At 42.0% G+C, this 14,912-nt stretch overlaps 1 protein-coding gene across 3 annotated transcripts in view; it reads right to left on the bottom strand.

Moving 5' to 3' along the window:
- Nucleotides 1-2,323, bottom strand: part of INPP4B (inositol polyphosphate-4-phosphatase type II B) — a 337,675-nt gene extending 335,352 nt beyond the window's left edge. For all 3 annotated transcript variants that reach the window (XM_082281863.1, XM_082281864.1, XM_082281862.1), the window contains exon 1: nucleotides 2,066-2,323. The gene's annotated coding sequence lies outside the window, so the exon portion shown is untranslated. The remainder of the gene's footprint in view (nucleotides 1-2,065) is intronic.
- Between the last annotated feature and the right edge of the window lie 12,589 nt (nucleotides 2,324-14,912).

Consider the following 14,912-nt stretch of genomic DNA (forward strand, 5'->3'; position numbering starts at 1 on the left):
ACTTCCAGGCACTAAGCAGAGTATTAATCTTGCATTTTTGGTTCACAAAACCTTCACCTAAGTGAAGGTTGTGAAATCTTTCAGTCAGATCAGAAGGTAAGGAGACTATCGCTCACAAAGGAGGATCTGTAAGAGGCACCTGGATACACCTGCTCAAACTGATACGCCTTAGGCTGAGGAAGACAGAATTCTTTGATCAAAAAGAACTAAAGCAGCCTCATGGATAAGTCTCTCCAGAGAAAGAGAAACCAGAGCAAAAGAGGGATCAGCCACACTTACAAGGTTTGAGGAACCCATGGAGAACTGGAACTTGAAGCTTCAATCAGTCCAAGAAAGCCAGTAAAAGAAAAGATGTATTTTAAAGGAAGATTTAATCTTATCTCAAGTGCTGTAGAAATTGTCAGAAAGCGGAAGGGGAAAAAAGCAAAAATAGGGCTTTGAAGTAGTAACATTTCCACATGCTGTCACTAACGCCATCAGGGCTGTAAAAATCTCACAGGACTAATTGCTGCTCATATTAATCTTGTGACTTGTATCTTAATTTCAGTGGAATTATCAATATGTGTGAAGTAAACAGCATTCAGTCCTGCATGGATAGATACAGCAATGAGGGCTTACTTACTCAAACCCCATCCAATATACAGGTTCACAGAAAAAAATCTGAGATACTGCAGGGCTTTAAAGCTAGCTCAAATTTAATCAAGTAAAATAGAAACAACATTGAAAATAATCAAGTGACTAGAAAACTGCCTTTTTAAAGACTGCTCTCACACTTACAAATACTTATCTGAATAGAAGCTGTGTTAGTAACCAATTGTTTACATACTCTTTCTTTGATACAGACCGAAAAAGAGACATTCCCCCCATCATTCTTGCTGTGTAGACATCATTTACATACAGAGAGTGCCTGTAAGCCAGTAAGGACTGAAAATATTCTCATCTTTGAGATTCAAAGTCAGATTTAAATGGCATATGTATGGCCTGATTTTAGTATATTTATTTTAACACATCATTAATGGGTAAATACACAAGTAAATTTCTTCTGGCAAGGAAGATAAATGGAAATATAACTAAGCATCAGATGAATACACAGCTCCACAAAGACTTGATCCTATTATTTCTCTTTTGGATAAGGTACCGGGTTAGTTTTGGGGACCAAGCTAGTAGTCCCAAGCTCTGCCACCCATGCTTCAAAATCTCTGTGTCATTTCAGAAAAAGAAAACAGAGCTCTACTCGATTATAGATCAGAAATCGAACATCATCCCCCACCCCCCTTTTCAGGCTGAGTCAATTTCAAGTTACAACTCTGCTCAACTTAATTATCTGTAATACCTTTCTTGTGGTTTCCATTACATCTCGGCAGACGCTGCTCTTTGCAAGATGGGGATAGGGATCCTATAGCTCAATTACTCCACCAAATTAACCCTTAGCGTCACCAACAGAAGTTGCTAGCCTCACCCAAGTATCCCCAACTTTCGAACGCGACACAAAACCTTTGCAGATAAGGTCCTCGAGACCCCCCGTTACCCCTTCAGGAGGGTCACAGCCACAGCTGCACGGGGGGGCCGGCACCGCGACCAAGGCGGCATTCAGGCTCCCGGCGGGCAACGCCGCCGCCGTCGGGAGAAACTAGGGGAGATCCCTGGTGGGTCCTAGCTGAAGCTGCCCCGGCAGCTCGGGTCCTTCCGCACGCCCGGTGGTCCCCAGAGGGCGGTGGCGGGCCGGGCACGGGTCTCTGGGGCGGCCGGGCCACCTTCCTTCCCTCAGCGCTGGCCCTGAGGCGGCGGGAGAGCGGCAGCCGCCCTCGGCGCACTCCAGCCCGGATCTTCCTCGCCCAGCGGCGGCCGCGGCTCCCGGCGAGGGCGCCTTCACCCGCTGCCAGGGCTGCACGCTTGGCGGGCTGTAACCTTAAGAAACTTGATAAGGGAATAAAAGGGAGGGACTTTGCCGGAACCGATTCTCGGCTTCTAATCTCTCCTGACGCTCCGGAGCCCGCGGGGAAAACAAGGAAACAAAACCCTGGCCAGCAGCACGAACCCCCGCACCCCTCCCGAGCGGCAGTACCTGTCCGGCAGCGGGGCAGGCGGGTGCCGGCGGGGTGGCTGGCACGGCACTTTCCCCTAGTTGCGTGCGGGAGGCACTCGGCGGCGGGCGAGCTGCTATTTATAGTCCGGAGCCTCCAGCAGCGCGACGGACGGCGAGAGGAAATGAAGGGCTGCGCGCCTGGGCAGCCGGAGCAGAGCCCGCCCGCCGCCGGGAGGTCGAGGTGCGGCTGGCGCTGGGCACCGGCGCTCCTGCCCCCGGCGCCACCCTCGGGAGTCCCCTCCCAATGTCACCGCAAGCCGGCGGCGGCCCCGCAGGTAGAGGGGAGCCGCCAGCCGCCTCCCCGGCAGCCCTGCGGCCAGCAGGCAGCGCGGCGCGGCTCGGCTCAGCCGCGCAGAGGTGACCCGCTACTGCTGCTGCTGGAGGAGGCGAGACCGACACTGGGGTGTGGGAGGGAGAAGCCGGCGCTTGCCATTCACCTCCTGCCGCCCAGAGGGAGCCCGGCCGCCTCTGCCGGCTAACGCGGGCTGGGAGGCCGTGACGGGAGCTCGCCCGGCCCGAGGGGACGGTCGGACGAGGCTGGGGTCGCTCCCGGCGGCCCCGGCGCCAGCTCGGCCTGGGCTGGCAAGCTCCACATCGGCACCTCCCGTGGCACTGTAGCTCAGGGGAACGCGGCAGGACCGGTGGGAAACGCTAGTGCCTTCCCTCTCCCGGAGCTGGAAACGGAATCCCCCTAGAAGGCAAGCAAGCGGCTCCTAGGAGCCGCCGAGCCGGCTGCCTTCCAGCCTCAAAAGGGGGGGGTGGGCGATGAGGGATGCCTGGTCCTGTCAGGGAGGAAGGCGGGAGGGCTACACCTCGCCTCCGGCCGGTGCTGCCGCTCCAGAAAGTACTAATGGCATCCATACACCCGGCCTTCGATCCACGGCATCTGAAAACTGGGTTTGTGTGTATGGCAACAGAGGAATTAAGACAAATAATTTCTAAAGCATGTTACTCACTTGATAATAATCTTCTTTTAATCCAGGGGGTTTTTATCTACTTCTTTTGTAGTTAGATAAATTCTGGTATTTGAAACTTCAATCAATCCTTTTGAGACTACTTGTGCATTATTGCAGGACACCATCTGGGATTTGAGCAGCATAACTCACTCCTACACCATCATTCTCCAAGCAACTGAAGTTAATACAGATTAGATAGCTACATTAGCCTACTCAGTATCATTTGTTTCAGGGTTGGATTTAGTGTTTCCTGTGTTGTAAAAACTGCAGTCATCTACAAGGCACCAGCCCAAAGCCTGACAATGATCTGTGCAAAGCAAGACTGATTCAGCTTTGAGAGCTTGAAGTCAAAACAGAGATACAGAGATACAAAGCTGGGAGCAGCGACACAAAGATGAGAGCTAAACAAATAACATTAGAAGCTACACAAAACTGAAGGGGAAACCCTGAGAAGGCACAAGAGATATTTGACCTTGTCCAAACACCTAAATAAAGTAATACACAAAAATCTAGCTTGATGGAAATACCCACTAATGTAAAGCTACTCATGCATAAATGTTTGCAGCAAAAGGCTCGACAAACCATCGTAATGAAGTTAAACCACCTTTTCAGTTCAGAGATTAGTCTTTGAGCATCTCTCATGTACAATAATTTGCTTCTCACAAGAGGAGTTTCTTCACAATCTTCCTTGTTCAATTTTTAATGTTCCACAGGGTAACACACAGCAGGAAAGAGCCTGCTGGCACAGGAATTGGTAGCAGTAGACTCAGGGTGCCACCAATGACAATCTAGATGGTGAACAGGGAACTTGCAAAACTTGGCTATGTCCAGTTCAATTGCATAGGCTGTTTCTTTCTCTGTGCTCCCTTAAGAACAAAGTACTATTGAGGTTTAGTCTGTGGATGCTTTTCAAAGGAAAGCAATCCCAAACTCCTATATAAGTTCAGAACTGAGTTACCGAGTCTGTAAAATTGATATCCTGTGTAGATTTGGAAGGAAATGCAATGAGAGCCCCTGCTTAGTTTTTTCAGTAATAAAACATTGAATATGTATAGCATGGAACTTTATTAACAGCAGTTACCAAAAATGTTGTCTTGAAGAACACTTTTTCTTGGGCAAGACTTTGTTGTATAGCCAGCCATACTGCAGACCACAGGAAGGAAAAAGGCTGATTTTTAGATTAGTCTTATGTTAAGACTCAAGATATTACTGGAATATGGCTGTTCAGAAATCTGCCCTATGTCAATATCGGAAAAAATATGTTAGATAATCAGAGTTTCATCCAACTCTGAAATGTTTTTAAATGGATATATAGTCTAAAGCTCTTTTCTGTCATGCAGTCAAAATTTTCAGAGCTTGAAAATACACTTAAGCATAAAAAAAGGTATCTAATGCTCAAAAATACTGAGCTCAAAATTATTTTGAATGTGTTTCTATACTCCCTACCTCTGAAAATCACATTTCCTTAAGTGCCTAGCTATGGATTTAGCGTGTCTAACTGCATCCATTCAGGCTTGAAAATTTTAGCCTACCTCTACCTGTGCTCCACAATAAATGTATCAGAAAGCTTCAGGCAAGCTATAAAAGTATTCTCAAAAAAGCAATGCAGATTTGAGCCTTTAGAAGACAAGACACTGACCTAATAAAGTACTTGACTGTATAATTCAGCTCATTCTGGTATATGGAAAGTAGCATCTGAAGCCCAGCTTTTAACAGACATCCGTGGTAGAAGGAGAAAAATTAAACACCTCCTTATTATGGCAGTTTTATTATTAATATATTTCCACATTTCCCAACATTTTCCAAATCAATGTCCTTATTGCTCTGAAATCTCCCACTTTGCTATCTCCCCAACTCCTATGTATAATGTCCTATATTCCACCTTAAAAATATGAAATTTATCAGGAGTCTCTAGCTTAATGGAAAATGGTGAGGATACGGAGATCGGGGGGGCGGGGAGAAAACAAGAAATTAAATTGTGACAGACTTAAGACTTCCTAAGGGGACAACACATGGAGCTATTGGAGAATATCCCCACTCTGCTAGCCAGATCCAACTAACCAGATGCAATCTGGCTAGCAAGGTTTACTATTTCCAGGCCAAGGCTTGGGATCAAAGAGAACAATAAATCATTGAAAAACTCCAGGATGAGGATAAGATGTAGGATTTAAAGGCCTGTCAGCAGCTGGAGTAGAGCTTGTCTGCTGGAGAAGCTCTAAATACCAAGCAAAGTCTCCCAGCACAGGGGGAAGTAACAAGGTTGATAGGAATTTACTAAACCTTCAAGGAAAGGCAAAGGTCTAAGCAAGAAGAAATGCAAATATTTATTGTCATAGGCCTTTTCTCAGAGTACATTTTGATGGATAGAAAGGGATTGTTTTCAGGAAGCTCTTTTTTTGTTATCTTCGATTGGCGTTCCATATAACATTTTACCAAGGGAAAGGACTTAATGACACCAAACACAATTGGGGCTGTCATGCTAACCTTGTTAGGAAGCAGGGCTGTGTCAGGCAGAGAAGTTAAATTTAGGTTCAGAATCAAAGAGCGGCTGAAGAGGATCTAAAGCATTCTGTATTCCCAAGCAATGAAATATATCTGAAGGCACAGCTAGGGTAAAAATCCAAGGCTGTTCATTCTCTGGACAGTTGGTATGAATGACTGCATGGGGTAATTGCATTGCTTCTTCATACTAACCACAATACAGCAAAATTTGCTGAATTTATACCAGCTTTTTAACTGCAAAGAACCAGGGAATCAAAAATTAAATCCTAATGAAAGCATAAACATTTCCTCCATCAGTGCATGATCACTCCCACCCCCTAAAGTCATCTCCTGGTGGAACCAACAACCCTGCCTGAAACCAAAGGATGTTTCTGACACTGAAAATAAACCTAAAGCACTAAGCAAAAATCAGGAAAAACCACATCCTAGCAGGACTGAACTTGACTGGTAGGGCTTCCTGCACAACAGTGTCACTGTAGATTACTGCACAAAATTGAAATCTGTGCACTATGTCAGGCTCTCAACAAACAGACTCAGTGACCGTAAAGTACAGTTTGGCTCTCAGTACCTCACACCTTGTTACGTACGCTGATGGTGGAGGTGTGCCAAAAAGCTACCCTGCTAACCTAAATATTGCAATTTATACCAAACATACATATTGCAATACAGCTACATATACATACAATGCAGAATGCAGAATGACAGTAGAAGAAGCAAGAAGATGATGACCTAGGTTCTGCAGGGGAATGGTAAACCATGACTTACTGAACAAATTGAAGCCTTGATTTTGCAGGTTGTTCTGTGTGGGCAATAGGTTGTACCAGTGCCTCCACTGAGGCCTGTGCAGGCCACTGCCAGCATCAAACAACTTGCAGGATCAACACCCACCAGAGGAAGAGCTGTGTAAGTAATAATATGGAGGTGAAACTAACTGAGACAAATCCCATACTACCAAATACAGAAGAAAGCAATGTCAAAGGTAAACACTTCCTCAGTTATCTGAAATGGTCACAGACTTTTCATCAAAAGACGTGGAGGAAAACCAATACAGAACTGCTGGAGAAAGCCCTGCAAAGAATGTATCACACTGTGTACTAAATGAAAGGGGGGGGTAGTGCAAATAATAAAAAACCCCAAACCAAAATGATGTCTTATGCTGCATAGACTGCACCTCCTGCTGAAAGGCAGATGGATTTGCTTTCCTTACATTTTGGCAATATTTACTGTGTTTGTTGTACAAGTAGGGAATGATTGTAACAAAGTAACCCTGATGTTTTTCTGTGCGCTGGATATAACATGCAACTCATCAATCTGAGCAGTAATTTCTCTTTTGCCCCACTGCTAGGAAAAAGGCAGTCATAGAAATCATAGACAAAGCATTATTACACTATTATTGTTCTTTTCTTCAATAGCATTTTCTCTCAGTTTCAACATTTGCTGCGGTGCAAAGTTTCATGTAAAACCAAGGGACAAGAAGCAGAGTTCTAAAGGACAGAAAATGTGATTTTATCACTAACACGAACTTGGAAATATTCGTATGACGCAAAATGCTGAACAGCATAAGCCTTCTCTACTGTTCAAAACATTTTAATGGAGAGACTATATGGTAATAGCTTCCATGCGAGGTATCATCTCTTAAAGCTTGTGTAACCACTGTATCATGTTCTCTGGCCACTTTGATAACAGTCCAGCTGTATGGCCAAGCCAAATCTCGATCAGATTTGCCAGGTAAAACAGACATATGCAGATCTTGTACTAAATACTGAAGGGCTGCAACTTAAAAAAAACTTCCCAAAAACAAAAACAAAACAAAACCAAAACACAAACAAACAAAAAACCGCAGAGAGATGGAGTTTTAATTTCATTTTCTGCTCACTTTGTACCAGTATAAATGAGTAGACAGCATGCAAGGCTTAAAAGAGTCAAGATAAATGGTTAAATTATTGGATCAGTTCCATTAGTACAAACTCTGTAGACTTCAGGGGTCTTTTACTGACCTATGCTCAGGGCAGAAGCCATAGTTTTATTAGGTCTACTAGTACTGGATGCCATTTTTCAGGCCAAATGCCCTGTTACTTGATGTTGGACACTTAACCTCTGCCAAAAAATCACACTGCTCAATTTTATCTCACAAGGCAAAACCACTTCAATATCTTTCGGCAATACTTGTTTGGGACAGAAGGTGAAAGGGCAAGCCAGCAGTTAGTTTACTGTCTAAAACAATAAAGTCATCAGACAGGCTGAAATGGAAGCAATACATGGTTCCCTGCTTGCTGACAAGATTTCACCATCACTTTTTTCACATTTTCTGTGTAGGCTGAATTTCAGGGAAGGTTTGTACATTGCCAGAACAGACCTGTTTTAAAGCATTTTGTTGATCTCCACCACAAAAAAAAAAAAAAGAAAAGGGAAAAAAAAAAAAAACACCCAAACCCAAAAACCAAAAAAAACCACACCCAAAACTCATAAAAACAAAAACACCTGTCAAAAAAATTCCACAGAAAAAAAATTCTCCAATTGTCAAATCCCAAAATCCAACCCCATTCCTATAGCTTTGAAAGCAATTTCATGGCACTTTTTATTCCCCTACAACCACCCCCTTATATTATAGTTCAGACTTCCAGTTTCATTCTCAGAAGTTAGAACTGTAACTATTACATACCTACAAAAAAGAATATTACTGATCTTTTCCCTTTATAACTCTGCCAAAAACTCAAGAGGATCTGGCTTTGTCCTAAACTTAATCCCACGTTCCCTTTGCCTCAACATTCAGAGACAAAACAGTCCTCTGGGATAGCACAGCCTACAAAAAAGAGTGTCCTTGCCAATGGGCAGCTCTTCCCAATTCTCTCATTTTTCAAAGGGACAATTTTTCAGAAAGCAGCCAAGTTCACATTTGCACTGCCCTCCACTGGTGTAATTATTTATATCATATTATATTGAAAACAACTTTCTCTCAAACCTTGACAGCTATTTTTTTTAATTTGCATGGTGCAAATTACAATATTTGATTCCATAGAATATGAAACCGTTAGAGCTTTCCAGTGCTTTTGTTGGAGTAGTTTTCACAGTAATTCACACTCTCCTTTGAAATAGATTTTGGCTGCATTTGTGGCAGCTGGTTGAAGATGAGCAACATCTGAAACCTGAAAATTCACAAATGTCTGCCAGATTGAAGTAGCAAGTTGATAGGATACCTTGTCATTGGTAGCTTGATAAAATGATTATGAGAACTCCATTCTTATTAAATACGTATCTGCCTTTACGCTGCATAAATATCCTTTAATGTATACCCTGTGAATTCACAGCAAGAGGAGCCCAAGAAGATCCCACACTTGTGTGAGGGAAAGTAAACACTTGAAAACCAAAGAAAATCATTTAAGTTGAAGCTTTAACTTCTCTTCCATATCTAAACAGGGGTTTAGAGCTTGAATAGAATGTTCAGAAATAAGGACTGCAAATGGAAAAATAACCTTTAGAAGCTGCATTCTTTTCTGTTTACAGACTGTCTCCTCTTGCACTGGAAGGGGGTCCAGGTATAGAACAGGTGCGGCTGACAACTGAGGGAACGCTTTGTGCAAGTCCATTACTCTTTTGAGCAGCATTTTTTGCCTTTAACTTGGATCCTGGCAATTTTTCCAGGGCATAGTTCATGTAAACAAAGCCTGGAATATTAAATTTCACAGCTCCTAGATGGATTCTTGACATGGATGCAAACAAAAACCTTTAGAGCTGGGCCAAACTTGGTGCCCTGTGCCATGACACTCTGAACCTCTCACATCTGTGTGGAGTAAACTGGGGAACTCCCTCAGAGAAATGAACATAAAGCTTCCAGCATATGTTTTTCTCTCACCATGTGTCATCCATACATCAAGAGGATGTCACTGACAACACAAGTAGATTAACTACCTCAAATATTGACTGACAAAAAATAAGGACTCGTAAGGCAGTACTCAAGTCAGCAAGCAGGCAGGTTTGAATAGCAGGTAGAGGGATGCTGCAGGTATTGCAAGATGTTGCAGCCCAAGGGAGACATCTGAGCAAGGGGCTGGCTCACAGCTCCCTGTGATACCAGGAGCAGCAGAAGCAGAGAGCTCTGCCTGCCTGCCACAGAAGTAAGATACCACCACTCAGCTAATTAGCAACATCTCATCTCTTGAAGGGAAAAACCCCTCCTGCTCTTGCTGAGCTTCTGCTCAGCTCCTGCTGTCACACTTTCTTCTAATTTGAAAGAGAAAACTACAGTTCTGACAACCCTTGTTTGAAAATTGCTAGCCCCTGTTCTAATCAGGCAAAACTTTCAATCACAGCCACCTTGATTTCAGAAAAGTTTTACTTGTAGGATAACTTTCTATCACCATTTAGTATTGGCTTATTCATGTAACTGTAATGTGCAGCCCTACCTTGGACAATGATTCTCCTGATTCCTACACGTTGGCAGACCACATGCAGACTCTCACCCCTGATCATTTTATACTGGTCACAGCAGGACTTCAAAAAGGATATATTTTACTACACAGATGAGCAATCACTTTCAAACTCCTTTGCAGTATTTTCCTACCTGCTGTGCTTCAATTCACAATTTGATGCCATTCAAAAATAGCAGTTTCTTGTCTGTGTATGATATTGCAGCCTGTCTTAGGGTAAATGGTTAATCTGAAATCATCACCACTTAACTGTGTATTCTTTTCCCTGTACTGCAATTTAAAAGAGCGATACAAAGTATATTTTGGCAAGCTTAGTATATGCCTAGCTGATTATGTCCCTCACTTCTCATCTCCTGATCTTTAATATATTTTGGATTTTGATCCTGTCCTGTAGAAATTTGTGTGCAACATGAATCAACTGTCTAAGGCTAATGATGTTCACTGCTTAAAGTGGGCTGGCTGTTCTGCTGGCTGAGGTCTGGTTTTTTCCACTGTGTTTAAAAGTATTATCTACCTTGCACTGTAAAGTAAATGAAACAAAAGGAAATAATGACTATGTGGTGATTGATGGTGAGGACAGTGGGGTGAGTTTCATCTTTGTCACTGACGTTTTACTTAATTTTGAGATTTTCACTTAACTTACATGAATCTGACACACTTGTAAAATAGCTATAATACCCCTCACTGACGTCGCAAGGTAAGTTAAATTTGGGCACTGGCTATAACTGGCCTTTGAAGATTTGTGTGCCATTCGGATACAAAAAAAGATTTTTGTCCTATGTGCTTTATTTTGACCAAGGAAAATTAATTAAGTCTGGGTAAGTGTCAAGGGAAACCCTCCTTTGTGTACCATTGAGCAGTTGACTGCCTCGAAGAGCTTGGGAGAAAGTAGAATCATATGACATCGTTGGCCTAAAAAGGATCACAAGGCTTAGGAAGGAACCATATTTCCTTTGAGTGTCTGTCAGGCTATTGCCTGTCTCTCCATGTCTAGGAAAGTCTGGCCTTTAATTGAGTTGTTAGGACAAGTTAAAATCCTCAACCAACAGACCTAGACAAGAGTGAAGTGTTATTATTCAGTTTAAGAAGAACACATTGAAGATAACTTAAGTCATGTTTAAGGTCATAAGAAAAGTCGAGCCCATTTGTATCAAGGAATGAATATCTGTCAGTTTCTCTGGTTACCAGAAGGTTGGTTTTGAGACCTATCCCCTGTTTCTTCCTGACTTGTATCTAGGTCATCTTGATACATGCACATATTCCACTGAATTTAATGTAGTTACTCTCACGTAGCTTTAGGACCTCTTTCTGCAGCTTGACAACAAAAATATTTAGCTCTATGCTTTATGTACTAACTTGTCTGCCAACATTCTAATATTTTGCTGCTATCATGAAAAGTCAAGGGTTCTGTGTCCTGGAGCAGAACCACACAGAGAAGATAGCTTTAGTGATACAGCACATCTGGTTAGAGAGAAACATTTGTTCTTGGTCCTTCTCAAAAAGAATGTATTTGGTAAGTACATAACAGTAACCCCGGAGTGTGTTAATTTGCTTGGTTCACTGCCTATAGATAAATGTCTTCAGAATAAATACTACTTCAGCTAGTTGAAGGTAAATTGACCTATGTGACTGGCACTATTTTTGTCAAGTCTACTTAATAAAAGGTAATTTTCACAGGTGAAGTATAGATCCATTACAATATAATGTTTGTATTCACGGGTTTGGGGGCTTTTTTGTTGGGGGGGGGGGGGGTGTTTCTTTTATTAGTTTGCTAGCATTAGTTGCTAAGATGTTAACTTCAGGGTTATAAAAACATTGTAGCAAATGTGGATGGTATTAATAACTCTGTAACCACTTCCTCCCTGTTATTTTTAGGGACAATGTGGGGTCAAGTGGTTTACACATGTATTACTTGTAAGTCAAGCAGGAGAAAAAATTAAGTACAGCTTCTTGCAGAAGTATTAAGTTAGCTGCATTTGATACATTGTGTCAGAATCTGTTTACTTTTTTCCCCCTGTGACAAATTCAGAGAAATTCTGTTGGATCCAGCTAAAGTGTTCTGAAGCTGCAGCATCTGAATAAGAAGAGAATTCGCCCACTCTGCAAGAGATGCACTTGTAGCTGCCTTCCAACCAATCACAGGTGGAATTTACCTTGCACCTTTCACATTTCTGGTTAAAATCACCCAGCAGAACCTCAGGAAACATGAACCAAGTAGCCAAACTCTGTGGTGTGGGCTGGGAAGTGAGTGAGAGATGAGCCGAGAAGGAAGTATGGGGGTGGACAGCAAGGCAGAGGCAAATGCTGTGGCTGTGCTTCATTGCTCCTTCACCCTCAGGCCAGCATGACCATGTGTGTTGTGGCTACCTGTCCCTTCCCTGTGCTGTACGTGGCTCCACGTGCTTTGTGAAGAGACTTAATCCTCCAAGTCAACCTCAAAACATTTTGTGGGGAACAAAAGGTGAGATTAAAAGACAGGAAGCAAATGCTTCCATAGAGTTATTGTCCAGCAGCCTTTGCCAAGGGAATCTGGGGGATATTTCCTTCTTTAGAAATGTTATATTCCTACTGCAAAGTAATCGGGACAAATACTGATTTTCTAAGGATTTCCCTAAAATCTCATTCCAGAATATACATATGTTTTATTTTTCCTGCCTTTTGTATTCTGACAGTGATCTGCCTGAGGAGGTTTCTTGCAATGTACATAAAATGAAGACAGAAAAAGAAAATTGAGAAGAAACAATGGCAAAGAAAAAACTATGTAGGAACTATGAAACTCTGAGTTTGTATATTACATTTTTGAAGGCAAGTTCTCCTTTGGGTGGAAATAATCCTCCCAGAGGGGAAGTTTTTTCTGAACATTTATTGGATATAGGAAATATTTGGTGTAAATTAAACAGAGTCCTTGAGATAGAGCTGTTTCACCTCTGCCATGCTCAGAGGACATGCAGCATGAGCCCAAACTTACCTGCACAGGACAGGAGGAACATATGTCTCCTGTGGCTGGAAGAACAAAATTAACCTGCATGTGAAACTGGCTAGAGAAGAAACATACATACTGGATAATGTTTGTAACACAACACTACTTCTATGCTAGCCATTCATTTTCCTCTCCTTAATGAGGGCAAACATGGGGAATGAACAAGCATTTCACAATTAAAGGTGAGAGTAGGATGACAGCGTACAAGGGGAAAGCCTGTGGTGTTGCTACTAGTAATGAGCCTCCAAGAGCTTGAGTCTGTCGAGTGCTTTCACTGGAGCTTTGCTTTCTGAGGAAACTGCTAAATGCCATCTCTCTTGATTATGACTGTGGAAATGGATTTTTTTTTCATGCTCATTTTCATATTAAATCTTAGAAACTAAGGAGTGATGAAGTACAAAACTACAGATTTCATGAAGAAAGGTGGAGGTACCTCAGGGCTTCTTGCCTTTCACTCTTCTTGTACAGTTCAATGTATATTTGTGTAGCTGACAATAAGATAATGATATAAAAATTTGGAAAAGTGATATGACTGCAGGGATAATCCAGACAAAATCTGAGCAAGGACTGAGAAGCACAACATGATCTAGTGCTCTTCAAGGTGTTGCAGTCCTTCATTTAGCATTGACATTTATTACCTCAGAACACATTGGCAATAGCATCTTTACTTTCTGCCCACCTGCATTGTGGTGCATGATATTTTCCTTGTGACACAACTTGTTACAAACAAAGGAGATGGAAGATTAAAGAAACAACCATAGTCATATCAAATAATTGCTCCCTCAGACTACAGGCTGATAGTTACTGTGCTGTTATACTTTCTATAAAATGTTACAGGATGCTTTAAATCTCAGAGTACAATTTCTGTAAATATGGCTGTTGGAAAAAAAGAACACAAAAATCTATCATAGCATGATAAACGGTCAAAATGGGGGAGAGCTGATATAGATACCAAGTTTATTCATTTCAGCACAGATGTAATCTACTCTCATCAGCACTGAGGCATTTACTCCTCTTACTTTAGGATTTCTAGAAGACACAGTGTGTAGAAGAGTAGTAAACCAGCCTGCTGTTTGGAAATGGTACTCAGATAAATCCACATTGCCACTACAATGCTTTTACAAAAGGTGACAGTGCCATAATAAAAAGGTTCAAATATCAGAGAATATGTCAAAATGCTTCTTTAAAATTAAACATGTAGTTGCTCATTGGCTACATAGAATCGAGCATATTTCTCAGCTGACATTTTGTTTAAGCCCTTTTCCAGTCTGTGAGATCAGGTAGTATGCATATGAAAAATATTTATTGCATTCTGTGGTACACTATATACAGACAACCCAATCTCTATGTGTCCATTTCAATAAAACAAGAACATTCCTGAAGTTCCTTTATTTACTGATCAAGCAAAACTACTAAGGACAAAAGAAAAACAAACCATTCCCAGACAAAGCAGTAGCATGAAATCTCTGGCATGCAGTGTTAAAGCAAGACTAGCTTTTAAAGAAAGACAATTTAATTTAATTTTTTAATTAGGATGGTGTACTTAGGAAAAAAAACCCCAGCAATTCTCCTGCACCTAGTGGCTGGGCTGAAATGCATATTTTAATTCTATTTGTAGGTGTTCTGAAGTATTGGCAAGGATTCAAAATACCCACAACTGAGCGGAACTACTACCATCGATGAAGGTCCAATTTTGGCCCATATAAAATGATGGCATAATGGATATAGGGAATATCTGTAATACCTTTGAGAAACATGAAATAGCAAGAAAACCTGCCTTGGCTTCCCTGCATCACTATGCAATAGGGTTTATCAGAATGTTCAGCCTGAGCATATTTATTGCTTCACATTTAAGCACACAGCATTTATAATTTTAAGATTAAATGCAATAATTATGTATACCACTTCAATGGCCCTTGTTTTTCCTCCTTGGGTTTTCAAACAAAATCCAAAAGGAAGCT

Source organism: Coloeus monedula (genome assembly GCF_965178545.1).
Source record: "Coloeus monedula genome assembly, chromosome: 5".
NCBI lineage: Eukaryota > Metazoa > Chordata > Aves > Passeriformes > Corvidae > Coloeus > Coloeus monedula.